The sequence below is a fragment of the Hemitrygon akajei genome, unplaced genomic scaffold (genome assembly GCF_048418815.1).
Source record: "Hemitrygon akajei unplaced genomic scaffold, sHemAka1.3 Scf000066, whole genome shotgun sequence".
Taxonomy (NCBI): Eukaryota; Metazoa; Chordata; class Chondrichthyes; order Myliobatiformes; family Dasyatidae; genus Hemitrygon; species Hemitrygon akajei.
The window spans coordinates 3,766,452-3,780,940 of NW_027331952.1; the positions used below are offsets into that span (position 1 = coordinate 3,766,452).

Sequence of the window (14,489 nt, forward strand, 5' to 3'; positions counted from 1 at the left end):
GAACAAACTGCCGGAGGAACTCAGTGGGTCGGGCAGCATCTGTGGAGGGAAATGGACCGTCAACATTTCGGGCCGAGACCCTCCCTCTGGACTGAGAGTGGACGGGAAATAGTCAGAGAAAAGAGCTGAGGGGTGGGGATGGGGCAAGAACTGGGGAGTGAGAGGTGGATCCAGCTGAGGGGGGAGGTGGGGTTGGAAATAGTGACAGGGGTGGGTGTTGAGTGTTTGGCGAAACACAGGGCTACAGAAGGTGGAAATTAATTCCACAGAGGATTAACAAAGAGGTTAGAGAGTATTTGTTACAGAGAGTGCAATGAAGATTCACCAGACTGATCCCTGGAGTGGTGGGTCATCATATGGAGAAAGATCAAATGTGATAACCCTTTCATTTAGAGAATCGAGGACTGAGAGGTGAACACATTGAAATGAACAACATCATTACCGGTTGCACCAGGGATCCCAGTCTCTAGAAAAGTGGGTGGACTGTCTGGGACTGAGATGAGGGGAAATGTCTCCACTCCGCGGGTTGTGAATGTCTGTAAATCCCCACCACAGAGGGCGGTGAAGACTTGGTGACTGTCCTCACATAAAACAGAGGCTGGCAGATGTGTGGAGACCGAAGGGATCGAGGAAATGAGGATCGGGGAGGAACGTGTGGCTGAGATGGGAGAGCAGCCGTCATCTTGTTGATGGTTAGAGGGGCTGAAAGTCCCACCTGTTTCTCACTTGATGTTTCAGTGTTCCTGTCCAGTGAGGCCAGAGGAATGTGAATAGAAATTAGTGTTTATAAACATAGACTGATTTAAATGAAACCTGCACATTCCCTGTGTGGTCTAAATTTTGTGTTTGACCGGGATGGAAATCGAAACTCTAACTCCGAGAACTCTGTGACCTGGCAGTGGAGGGAAAGGGATCGGGGAAGATATGGAGGGGAAAAGCTAAATACGTATCCGGTGTACGTATAAAAATAGGATAGGGAAATACTGAAATGATGTGGGAAATGTGGCGGTGGATTGGGCAGCGTGTGAGCAGGGGAGCAGAGACTCCGAGTCACGTGGGAGACCCAAAGTCACGTGACCATGTTTCACCGCGGATCCGCAGCACCTGTGGGTTTGTTTCTGAGGCCCCGCCCACTGCCTGATGACGCTATTACAGATCGCGCATGCTCCGTTGTTTTTTCGTTCTTTGTGGAAGCGGGTCGGCTTAGGGATCGGGATCGGGAGGGGTCCTCCACCGCTAGGACGGGGAGCCAGGAATGGATTATTCTCTGCGGGACAACACCAACAATTTCCCTTCGGTGAGTACTGAATCTGGTCCCGAGAGGGGAGGTCTGACGTCGGGCAGTGAGTTAAACTCAAACAAGAGAAAATCTGCAGATTCTGGAAATGCGAGCAACGCGCACAAAATGCTGGGGGAACTCAGCAGGCCAGGTAACAGCTAGGAAAAGAGTACAGTCAACGTTACCGGCCGCAATCCTTCGGCGGGACTGGAGAATAAAAGATGGTGGGTGGGGGGCGGAGAGAAGCACAAGGGGATCGGTGAAACCTGAAGGGGGAGGGGATGAACTTCCCCGAACTGGCGGCCTCGCCTCGCTTCCTTAACAGAATCTGCCGGGGTCGGTCCGGGTTGTGAGACCTTCACACCGACCCGTCTGAGATGAGCCGCCGCTCAGCGCCTGTTGCTCTGGTCCTGTTAGCAGGATGACGTTAAACGTATTTCTATCTCTTTACTGACGGAGCATTGTATAACTTATGTTCTGTGTTATCTGAATGTACTTGCCTGTGATGCTACTACAAGTCAGTGTTTCTCCGTACTTGTGCACTTGACATCCAATTCAGCAGGACCTGAGAAATCTCAGTGAGATTTGATCAGTGATGATCATCTTGGCAGCTCGGTAGGTCGAATGTATGAGACAGTACACTGTTAAATGCAAAACCCTGAGCAGTGTTGATGGTCAGAGGGATCTCAGACTCCAAGTTCATCGCTCCCTGAAAGAGACTGCACAGATTGATCGGGTGGTTAAGAAGGCAAATGGCGTGGCTGTCTTTATTAGTTGAAGCATTGAGTTCAAAAGTCGGGAAGTTGTGTTGCAGTTTTATAAAACTAGTTAGAACACACCTAGAGTGCCCTCATTTTCGGAAGGATGTCAGGGCTTTGGAGAAGGTGCAGAAGAGGTTTACCAGGATATTCCATGGATTAGAGGGCATGAGCTATAATAAGAGGTTGGACAAAATTGTGTTGTTTTCGCTGGAGCTGTGCTGGCTGGAGTGAGACTGGATAGACGTTTATAAGATTACCAGAGGATTAGAAAGGCAGCGTCCATTATTAAGGACCTCCAGCACCCAGGGTTTGCCCTTTTCTCAATGTTAGTATCAGATAGAGAGGTACAGAAGCTTGAAGGCACACACTCAGTGATTCAGGAACAGTTTCTTCTCTGCCATCCGATTGCTAAATGGACGTTGAACCCCTAAACACTACCTCACTTTTAAAATATATAGTTTTTCTGTTTCTTGCATGATTTTTAATCTATTCACAGAAACATAGAAAACCTACAGCACAATACAGGCCCTTTGGCCCACAAAGTTGTGCCGACATGTCCCGACCTTGGACATTTCTAAAGTTACCCATAGCCCTCTAGTTTTCTAAGCTAGTTTTTCTCTTTTTTTCTCTGATGTCTCCAGGTACCTATCCAAAAGTCTCTTAAAAGACCCTATCGTATCCGCCTCCACCACTGTTGCCAGCAGCCCATTCCACACACTCACCACTCTCTGAGTAAAAGACTTGTCCCTGACATCCCTCTGTACCTATTCCCCAGCACTCTGTGCCCTCTTGTGGCAACAATTTCAGGTAAAAGCCCCTGGCTATCCACATGATCAATTACTTTATGCACTTCTGTCAGGTCACCTCTCATCCTCTGTCGCTCCAAGGAGAAAAGGTCAAGTTCACTCAACCTTTTTCCATCAGGCATGCTCCCCAATCCAGGTAACATCCTTATAAATCTCCTCTGCACCCTTTCTAAGGCTTCCACATCATTCCTGTAGTGAGGCGACCAGAACTGAGCAGAGTGGGGTGTATCAAGGGTCCTATATAGCTGTGACTTTACCTCTCATCTCCTGAATTCAATCCCATGATTGATGAAGGTCAATACACTGTAGACCGCCTTAACCACAGTGTCAACCTGCATAGCAGCTTTGAGTATCCTATGGACTCAGACCCCAAGATCCCTCTGATCCTCCGCACTGCCATGTCTTACCATTAATGCTATATTCTGCCATCATGTTTGACTTAACAAAATTAATCACTTTACACTTAACTGGGTTGAACTCTATTTGCCAGTTCTCAGCCCAGCTGTAACCTCTGACAGCCCTCAACACTATCCACAACACCCCCAACCATTGTGTCATCAGCAGATTTACTAACCATCCCTCACTTCCTCATTTAGGTCATTTATAAACATCACGATGAGCAAGTGTCCCAGATATACATATACTGCATATATGTCAAACTCAAGGCCCACGGGCCAAATCCGGCCCGCGGTGGAATTATCTTTGGCCCGCAAGATAATATCTAATTACTATTAAAGCTGGCCCCAGTAATCGAAGCGCCAATGGCGTATGATATGGCTAATGCTGAGTTTATTCAGGTACCAGGTTATCAGGGTTTTTAGTGTTTATTCGGCAGTCTTCCTCGGCAGTCTTCTTCATAAGAAATGGAGTTCGTAAAGTGAAACACTTTGTAGTTATAGCAGAGACTGAGACACATGAGAGCAGGCTGAAAAAACGGAGGCAACGAAAGCTGCGTTCGCACGCGTCTGACTGATCCGGCCCGCATGAAGCTGCATTTTGCTCAATCCGGCCCGTGACCTAAAATGAGTTTGACACCCCTGATACTGTAACTGATCTAGTTATTTATTTTTTTATTGTTTCATTTTCTGTTCTCTTCTGTATTATGCATTGCATTGAACTGCTGCTGCAAATTTAACATATTTCATGACACATGCCGGTGATAATAAACCTGATTCTGATTCTGAGAGGCACATTCAGACAGTTCAGAGGTAATCTACTGTAAACAGAGTACAATTTGTCCGTAAATGTTTGAAAATGGTTTTTTTTTTGTGCACTTCTCTCACCGAATCACCTACTGCAAGTTCTAATCTGTGATTAAGATAGTGCCAAATTGTCACATCAGGGTAATGTTCCTTGAGAATTGTAGCAACACCAGATTTGGCACTATGCATTACACTCACTCTGTCACTAGCAAAAGCTACAAGGTTCTGTTTCAGGTAAGAGTCATCAAACGCATGGTTATTGAGACAGTTCAATAGATGCTTAGCAATAGTTGCAGCTTTCTGATCAGGCAGTTCGATTAGATCTAAAAACATAAAATGGGGACCACCTGCCTTATCACTTTCACAGTTCAAATAATCGATTAGGGTGGTCTTAATGCTTGTTGATTCATCCATGAGAACAGAAAATTTGACATTTATCTGCTTGATATACTGGCAAATTTTCTTTTTCATGTTAATGGCCACAGTTAAAATGCAGAAGTTTGCACGCATTGTAGCCAATTACATTTAAACTCAGTTTTTCACAATTCCTGACATTTAATCCTAGAAAACATTCCCTGTATTAGGTCAGTTAGGATCACTATTTTAAGAATGTGAAATGTCATAATAATAGTAGAGGGTGTAAAAGAGGTTTACAGGATAATGTCTAGATTAGAGTACATGAGCTATAACGAGAGGTTGGACAAACTTGTGTTGTTTTCTCCAGTTACCCGGGCTCGTCAAAAATGTGTAGACTTCTCTTCATTTGCATTCAATGATCCAAACCAGGAGTCCGGGCTGTCTATTTCCGCAGAATTGAAAAGGAAGTCCCGCCAGCAGGTCACTTGAGGCTTTTTACCGCAGATCTGGCCTGCCCTCTGTTTTGTGATGCAAGATCACGTGGTGTGTTCATACAGTCCCCGGATGGGTGGTGATGCTTCCTCTGTGTTGTGTTGGGACATCTGATGTTGGCCACTGAGATCCGTTAACTTCCCTCAACTGGCCTCGCTTCCTTCAGCTTTATGGCTGTTGTTTCTCCCCAATTGTGGTGGGTGAGAAAGAAGAACTTCCCAGGTTGTGGGGATCTTTGATTTCACTGCCTGCTTTACCGAGGGACTGGGAGGCCTAGGGGGGAGAATGGTTTCTGTGATGTGCTGATCCAAAGGTCTCTGTAGTTCCTCGCAGTCACGGGCAGAGCAGTTACCATGCAAAACCTGAACTGTCCAGATGGGAAAGTTTCTATGGTGTGTTGATAAAAATGTGGTGAGGGTCAAAGTATATGTGGCAGAGTTCTTGTTGTTTGTTCTAACTTTGTCATTTTAGAATCTTTCATACAGTAGTGTATGCTGTTAATTCAGTATCTGTGTATTGATCACTGATTGTCCTTGATCCCTTCTCCCACCTGGTTCCATCTGCTCATTCCCTGCCTATCTTGTTCAACCTCTGTCCAGTCTCCTCACTCCTGCTTCAGTGATATACATCAACCATCTGGGTCAACCTCGGTCCACCCTGTATCCCACCTCCGCAATGTTATATATCAGCAATCTTTCTTTTAACCTGTGTCTTCATTGTGAAGTGTTCTTTTGCACCTTTGGCCTCGCTGAGTTATTTCCAGAATCGGTTTTTGTTAGCTGGAATGCCAGAGGGTCATCAGGTACCAGTTCTGTTGTGCATTGGTGTGGAGGTGCTAGTTTTTGAATGACTGGCTGACACACTATAGCGTTTTACTGGCAGCAAGGAGTACTGGGAGAGTTGGTGCTTGGGCTATAATCCTGCGATCGGCATTCCAGGCATATGGAACTGTTGGTGTTTTGGCTTTGACTTTGGTTAGTGCTTCTACAGATGGGGCTGGATGCTCGTCCTTCTGCAATGAAGAAGATATCTCGAGAAGCTGGACATTGGTTGTGGGGAAATCCCGGATTGCACTACCCAGTCTGAGATGTGCTGACGATGTGTGAGACTCTCAGGGTGGGTAAGTGGCAGGTTCAGCTGTGTGACTCTGTGAGGTTGGATATCACAGTTTTAGATCCAAGTAAAATGCCCTTGGGGATCAAGCTGTCAGGCAGTGGGAATCAAACAGAAACTCAAGATACTGGGCATCTGTACTAAAAACTGAAAATGTTTGAAGCCATTCTCATGAAACGTTATTAACCTGAATTGCAAGGATTGTTCCTCTCCCTACAGCTGTTCCTTACCTGCTGAGTGTTTCTGGTAATTCCAGCTTTTTATTACATTCACCCTGGAATGGTTTATATTTCCTGAAATGGACCTCTTTGAACCTGGAAACAGAAATGGCTCGTTCTGTGATGGTAGAAGAGTGAAGAAAGCACAACTTTGCCTGCAAATTACCCTGGTACCAATTTGTCTCTTATTCCTGGAAATGTGTGCAGTACAGTTGTTGCTAACAAGGTTTGCAAGAATAATATCGGCAATGATTGACTTTATGTATGAGGAGCACTTGATGGTTCTGGACTTGTGTTCAATAGAGTTCAGAGGGACGGTGGGGGTGGTGGAGGGATGTATGGTTAAGTAAACCTACCGAATGCTGAAAAGCCTGGATACAGTGGACATGGAGAGGATGTTTCCATTAGACAGAGAATCTGTGATCTGACAGCACAGTCTCGGAAAAAAGATGTTTCTCTTTAAAACTGAGATGTGAAAAAATATTTGCCCAAAGGATGTCTGATCTGTGGAATTTGTTGCCGCAGATGATGGTTGAGGCTGCCATTTGGGTATGTTTATGAGAGAGATTAATATATTGATGATTGCTAAGTCACTTTAGGGTCACAGTGGGAAGGCAGGAATATGGTGTTTGAATAAAAATCAGCCATGGTTGAGTGGTGGGGCAGACCAGATGGATTGAATCAACTAATTCTGTTCCTGTGTCTTATGTCTTACCATGACTGAATGATGGCTCCTTCTTATCCCATATCGTTTTGTGATGTTTGAGGGACAATAAAAGATTGTTCACTGAGATCATTATATCTGCCGTCAATGTTTACATTTCAGTGAGTTTTGCTCTTAGTAACATTAAGCAGAAATGTTTGGTTCTTTTTATTGTTAATGTGCTTCATTATCTTTCATGTTAAAGTTAGACCTGGGGTGAGAGATTTATTGGAAGAAAAACCCCAACTGGAAGGAAACCACGACTGAAGACGAGGGACCAGCAAGAAGTGAACCAGCCCGAGGATTGAGAGCATCAACTGGAGAGAACCCATCTGACTCAGAGATTCCAGTGATTCATTCAGGAGAAAGTTTGGTGAGTCTCATTTACTCAATCACTGGTCATTTAGACAGTACATACCTGTACAAGGGAAGGTAGGGAATAGTTGGAGTGAGACTGAATGTGCCCAGCAGAACCAGTTATGCCTCTGTCAGACACAGTTGCAATCACTCCAGGTCTGGTAATGTGCTTCCAGCAGCTCAGTCCTTTAAAGCCACTCCCATTCTGTGGAAGTCGAATCTGGAAAAAGTCACTCAGAGACCGTATAAATACAAACTCTTTACTCCAAGCACCCAGGCCTTACTCAGTTAGTCGCTCAAACAGGAACAGTCTATGACTATTGCTGCCCAATCCACTAACTGACTAACAATACCCCTTACAGCACAGATATATCCATCCAGGTACTCCCCACACAAGACAGGCTGGAGCCAAAGTTATTTACTACATGACAGCCCCTGAAGACAATTTACAAAATAGTCATAATGGCTTACACACACAGACCAGACTGCAGCTGTCCTATCTGTACGCATGAGTGCACAAGGAGATAAGCATCTTGAAGCCCTATCTATCTTCCCTCAAGAAGAAATACGGCTCAGCATGGCTTAGCACATCTGTTGAATATCAGCAGTTTCTTTCAGAAAAACAGGCTGCTCTTGTTTAACAAAGTGTTAACCCTTTTACATACATTATCATTCCTTCCTTTTGATCATTATGTACAACTATTGGGCCATAATGCAATATCATGCCCGACATATTACCTAACAGGTCTTCAACCCTTCGATCCTACCCTACTTTCTTGATGCTGTCAATCTCCTTGGCAGTGTGCTCGGAGAGGGATGTAATGTTAATGGACTCATCAGGGATATAAGTGCAGCATTCTATGTCACTAATATCACAGGTTCCCCCTTTCTCAGTGAAGATAAGATCTAAAGCCAAATGATTCTGTACGACTGTTTGCTGGATTGCATTCATTTCAGTGGATATTTCTGTTACTTGGGTCTGTGTTTCTGTCAGAGCCTCTGCAGTATTGTGTCCGGCTACTCAAGTGCTGTAGCCAAATTGATTATCTCTGGTGAATTCCTGGCTACTCTTTAGGAGAGAAAAGTAATCATCCAAAATCGCTCAGTCTCAGTTGTTCCTCTCCGCTGCTGGGCACCTGCAAGTATGGCCAGGATGCATGTTTCCCAGTCTAGGAAGTTCTGTTTGGTGGAGGCCTGAGGTACCATCCCTCAGAACGCTGACAGCCACAGTCATCTCTGACTGGACCGCAGTTCCTCATCTCACTTCCCCGGGTGTTATTTGAGAAAGCCCAGGCTGAGAGTTCCTCACTGTGGTTGAGTGGGATTACTGTCATTGGAATCATAGTTTTTCCATGCTGTGGAATTTTGACACAAACCCAGCAGGTTCTACATTTTTGGCATAGGTGGGGCAGAGTGACAGAAAAATGTTAATGTGGGGGCCCCTGGATGCTGGGGTGAGCCCTCTCAAAGACAAACACAAACACCACAATCAACCAATACATTTTCCTTTAGTCCGAGAGAGTCCTTCTACTCAATTCCTTCAGTAGCACATTTGTAGTCTGTTTGATGTATCCACTGAGATTGCTCTTCGTGGAGTGGTCAGTAACACCTGATATGGTTGCTCCACCGAGATCCGAGTTTCCCACAATCCCAGTTCTTGATCAGGACAATATTCCCAGGTCCAATGGTGGGATAGTCACTCCTCTGTGCGGGGTAGTTCTCTTCCTTGTAAGCCTGTTGTACCTGTGAATGTAATGCTTGGAGAATTTTGGTTGGTTGGCATATATATTTCCCCATCACTTCCCCTAGGGTATGCAAATCCAATTTTGCTGGTAGACTTTCTGGGAGCAATGGTACACAAGTCCCCAGGGTGTCCTCATGGGCCATCCATACATGATTTCAGCTGGTGACAGCCCTCTTTTCCCCTGTGGGGTAACCCTCATGTAGAATAGGCTAGCAATACGACCTTCAACCGAGTGAGTCCAGTCTCCGCTGTTGGTTTGGCTAATTTACTCTTCAAAGTGCCATTGACTCTTTCCACTAAGCCAGCGGCCCATGGGTGGTGGACACAGTGGAAATGTTGCTTGATAGCTAGGTTGTTACATATCTCTTCATTTATTTTCGCCACAAAGCGTGGGCCATTGTCAGAGCTCAGCATCTGTGGCAGGCCATACCTGGGAGTTATTTCCCGTAATAATACCTTATCAACAGTCATAGCAGTATTACTGGTAGTTGGAATAGCTTCAATCCATCTACTGAACACATCTATAATAACTAAGCAGTATCTATAGCAATTTACTCTAGACAATTCAATAAAATCAACTTGTAGACACGAAAAAGGTCCACCTGTCAAGGGAGTCATACCCGGTGTGCAGGGTACAGTTTACCAACCATTCCCTCCTTTCCCAGATGCGTACAGTAATGTATATTACAAATCAGTATTGGTGAAAACTGTGTAGGAACACAAACCTGTCCCACTGGGGTGATCCAGAGACCTCGGTCGGGGTCTTTCTGGCACCCCACCTGGAACTACAGCTTGCACTCCTCCTCAGAGGCGTCCCCCTGAAAAGTACGTACCTCCCACATGTCTGGCAAACCCGTTCTGCTTTAGTCACGGAAGGTTGCTTGACTGGAATCCCTGTTTCGTCAAGGTGTAAGCGAGGAACCCTAGGCTCTTTGGCTTGAACCCAAGGCAAACCCTCACAGTGGTATGGGGAACCACCAGTCCTCTCTGTCGCCAAAGGAAATCCGGAACTTTGGCCAGAACTTCACTGCCCTCTCTTGCTTTAGCCTCTCCAATCACCGTGACTGGGAACTAATGGACCTCGAGGGGTGCATAGTATTGGCTTAACTTAGTTGAGCACCCCATAGGGACGTAGCACAGAGTCACATGATAGTTGGCCGCTGCCAGAAGGGGTTCAAAAGCAGTGGAGTCCAGATTAAGTGCCACCATTGGGTGGTCAGAAACTGGGGAAGATGTCTGGTGGTGACTGAAATGAAACGTCACACTGGTTCCCCCGGAATTCCATCTGCAGAACCCAGACGGACTGATTGTGGCGTCTGATGGCTGAAATACCTTTTCTACTATTATTTCCTGATTGAGAGTGTTTGGGATTGCCCCCACATCAATCAGAAACAGAATTGGAATTCCAGCAACCTGCAATATTACATTAAGCTCTTCCTGAGAGGTGGTACTCACGGTAGGAAGCATCCTTGCTCGTCAATTTCTAAACAGGTCATTGTCCCCACCTGTCCCTTGGTAGGTTTTTGTTCCCATTTCTGATCCCCAGATATAACCCGCGTCTTTCTTCCTGCTGAACATATTCACTTTTAGTATTAGTTCCCTTCAGGGTTGATCGGGATTCGAAAGCCCGGTCACAATAATATGTCAAAGCTCGTCACATTCGATTTTGGTCATTGTCAGGCCAATCCATATAATTTGTTTTAATCATGTTGGCTAACCTAGTTGGTAAGCATTGGAGGAGTAAGTCATTAAACCTGGGGTACAGATTCCCATCTTTAAAGGCATGGTCTCCTACAGAAGGGCTACAGCAGGCCTCAAATCTCTCCCAATAGTCTGGTCTCAATTTCCCAGGCTTTGGTTTGCATTCAAGTACTTTAGTGATGTTTACAGGTTGCTGGAGAGCCCTTTCCAAGGCTTGAATAATCTGGTCTGTCTGTTCATTCTCATTATGGTTTCCCGCCTGTAACTCCTGACAGGTTTGGTATCTCAATTCTGCTTTCCATTTCCACTCCTCAGCAGCTGAGAGAATTGTGCAGCAGAGACCGAATAAATCTTGTGGGGTGACATTAAACATTTGTATAGTACTGCGGACACACTGAGCAAACTGTGCTGGTTTTTCTTTTCTATCTGGGACCTGATTCATGATCATTATCAGTTCTGGAGGCTTCCAGGGTGCATACACAGGAATCACTGAGGGCTGTCCCTCCTCCTGCTCATGGATTGGGCAGCATTCGGGTGGGCAATTGTCTTTGTGGAGCCATTAACTGGGGTTTTATTGGATTCTTCCCTCCCTGTCTCAGAATAATTCTCGGTATTCCCTTTCTGGATCTCAGGGTATAGGGACCTCCCATTCCCTGCCACCGCTGTCTTACGCGAGCCGTCTCTGTCTCTGAGGTGGGTGGGGGGGGGGATACGGTGGGTGCCCATTCCTCATCACGGTTACTGTCCTCAAACAGGGTTGGTATGCCAGACATAGGTTTGGGATCCCTTGTTTCCCTATCAGTTCGAACTTCAGAGTGAAGTTCCTGCCCTTCTCTCCTATCTAGGCCGGCCTTGGTTTGATTACGTTGTTTTCCCTGCTCTCGTTTGTGGCTCCCATCCAGCCATTCACGTTCCACTGTTAGCGTCTCCCAACCTTTGGCGTTCCTTCTGCGGTACATAATTGTATCCCTTTCTCACATGCATTATTCCTCCAACTTGCTAATAATATATTGTTCCACTTTACTTCTGCCTTTTTCTTCAAATCCCTTTTCAACAATTTCCACTTCTTTCCACATTTCTTTCTCCATATCAAATTTACTGCTTGTTTTCATGAGGTAATATCCCTGGTTCCTCCCCAGTGGCCACATTTTGTTCCCCAATTTCTTATTCAGCGCTGCACTCAACATTCACAAATCTTTTTCCTTGTCTGGAAAACTCTCACTCATATTGTGTAGGGCTGCTCCTGGCCCATTCAAAGCAATCGACGGCAATTGACCCATGTTCTCCAAGTAATATACCCTGCTGGTACCCCCTGCCCACATAATAAATTTACCCAGCACATCTGCCTCCAGCCCACTTAGTAAAATTTTGCCTACCTTATACAAGTCTCCCGACAGATTCTTTCTCGATCTCATCAAGGTATGCGAACAGCCTTGGGCGAGGGACCGTACCTCCAAAGGAACTAACGGAAAACGACAAAAGATAAAATATCTATTGGGCGCCCAGTCAGTCTCCGCAGTCCCCAAAGTGGTCCAGCTGCTTACTCAGCCCGTCTGCTTGGCACTCCCTATATTGGGATCCTGTTGGTGACGCTAAATGTTAAAGTTGAATCTGAATAAAACTTGGGAGACCAGCTTCTTATCGTCACCGAGAGACCAGCTATCATCACCACAGTTTATTGTGCATTCTCCTGTAGGAGTTTGAGACCCAGTTGTCAAAGGGAAGGCACGTAAGCACTGCCACCTTCTGACAAGTGGACTGACTCAGTCAGGTTACAGCCATGTATTTATACATAGTAAACCCCAGACATTACTATTGCAGGATGTTATTTGAACTGGTACGCCCACTAAGTCTGTTGGTGCAAAACTTTATTACGCAGATAAGAGCGTTCTCTAAATTAAGGTTTTAATTACAGATGGATGTACTGTCCAGTCATCAGTTATTCCCTTTGCAAGGCCCTGACTTAATTACAGACAGATGTTGATCCCTGTCCTTATCGTCAAGCCCTCCTCCCTTTACTCAAATGAGGGTACAATGTATAATGTTATCAACTAATGAGGGTACAATGTATAATGTTATCAGCTCTCAGTGAGTCTCTCTGCAAGTTGCAGAGAACCGATAATGAGCCTGTCTTAGCTAACTGTTGAAGACAGTTCAAAAATTCCTTTTCAGTCTCAATTATTCTCTTAGCCAGAGGTTACATAGGTTCAAAATGATTTTCTTTTTCTTTATATTCTCAATTCCTCATGAGGGCTCAGCAGAAACATTTATGTCCAATACAGAAACTGGTGTTACCTGCGTATATTGTGGCAATGCAAATATTGCTGGAGAATTTACAAGTGGGAAGAAGTGGACTGATATTTGGAAATCTGACTTTTAAAGTGTAATTTAGCAAGGAAACCACAGATGGACAATGTCCAAAAGCTCTGGTGATAAAATCCTTTATTGCCCATTACAGGCCTGCTACAGAGGTTGTGTCAGAGTGCAGATGAACTGGATCGAACCATTTGGAGATCGAAGTTCTTATCAACAGTGATTTGCTAGCTGTTAAAATGAATACCTCTCTATATAAAATTCACCGTGCACATGTTGTCACTGGGTTAAAAAAAAAAGCACTGTACAAGATTTATGTGCACACTGGTCATTGCAAATTAGAAGGTACATTGGTGGGAAGGTGGGGAGACCTCCAGTGTCCCTGGTGCCCTCGTCTACAAGATGTGCATCCTGCTGCAGTTTGTAAACCTGCACTTTAAGGTGTTGGAACTGGAAATGGATGAATTCCAGATCATCCAGGAGTTGGAGGTGGTGATAGATATGACATGAAGAAGGGTGAGTTACACCCAAGGTGCAGGACACAGGAAACTGGCTGAGAGTCAGTAAGGGAAATGAGGTTAAATAAACATTGCAGAGTACTCTTGTTGCTATCTCGCACAACAGCAGGTGGACCACCTTAGAAACTGTTGGTAGGATTACCTTTCAGAGGACAGTCAAAGGGATGATCGGGGATTCATTACTTAGGGGAACAGGACAAGAGGGGATTAAATAAATGTGCATTGTGTAATTTATAGGAATTTAAAATAAATAGTTTGTACATAGGACAGTCAATATAACATAAAAATGCATTGTATCAGCATGAATTAATCAGTCTGATGGCCTGGTGGAAGATGATGTCCCAGAGTCAGCTGGTCATTTTGCTATGGTACTGTTCCCTGGATGGGAGCAGCAGGGCAGTTTGTAGTTGTGGTGAATTGGGTCCCCAATATCCTTTGGGCCCTTTTTACACACCTGTCTCTGTAAATGTCCTGAAAAGTGGGAAGTTCACATCTACAGATGTGCTGGGGTGTCCGCAGCACTCTCTGCAGGTTCCTGTGATTAAGGGAAGTACAGTTCCCATACCCGGCAGTGATGCAGCCAGTCAGGATGCTCTCAATTGTGTTTCTGTAGAAAGTTCTGAGGATTTGGGGCTCCATCCCAAACTTCTTCAACTGTCTGAGGTGAAAGAAATGCTGCTGCGCTGTTTTCACAACACATCTGGTATGTACAGACCATGTGAGATCCTTGGTGATGTTTATGCCGAGGAATTTAAAGCTGTTCACCCTCTTAACCCCAGATCCATTGATGTCAAAAGGGGTTAGCCTGTATCCATTCCTCCTGTCCTCACAATCAGTTCCCTTTTTTTTGTGACAATGAGGGAGAGGTTGTTTTCTTGACACCAGTCAGATGTTGTTCAGACCACAGATAGAGTCAGCAATCAAA

The 14,489-nt window shown here is 45.2% G+C and overlaps 1 protein-coding gene across 4 annotated transcripts in view; it reads left to right on the forward strand.

Moving 5' to 3' along the window:
* The first annotated feature begins 1,170 nt into the window (after positions 1-1,170).
* Positions 1,171-14,489, forward strand: part of LOC140721963 (uncharacterized) — a 30,729-nt gene continuing 17,410 nt past the window's right edge. For all 4 annotated transcript variants that reach the window (XR_012097513.1, XR_012097514.1, XR_012097512.1 and 1 more), the window contains exons 1-2: positions 1,171-1,297; positions 7,137-7,304. The gene's annotated coding sequence lies outside the window, so the exon portion shown is untranslated. The remainder of the gene's footprint in view (positions 1,298-7,136; positions 7,305-14,489) is intronic.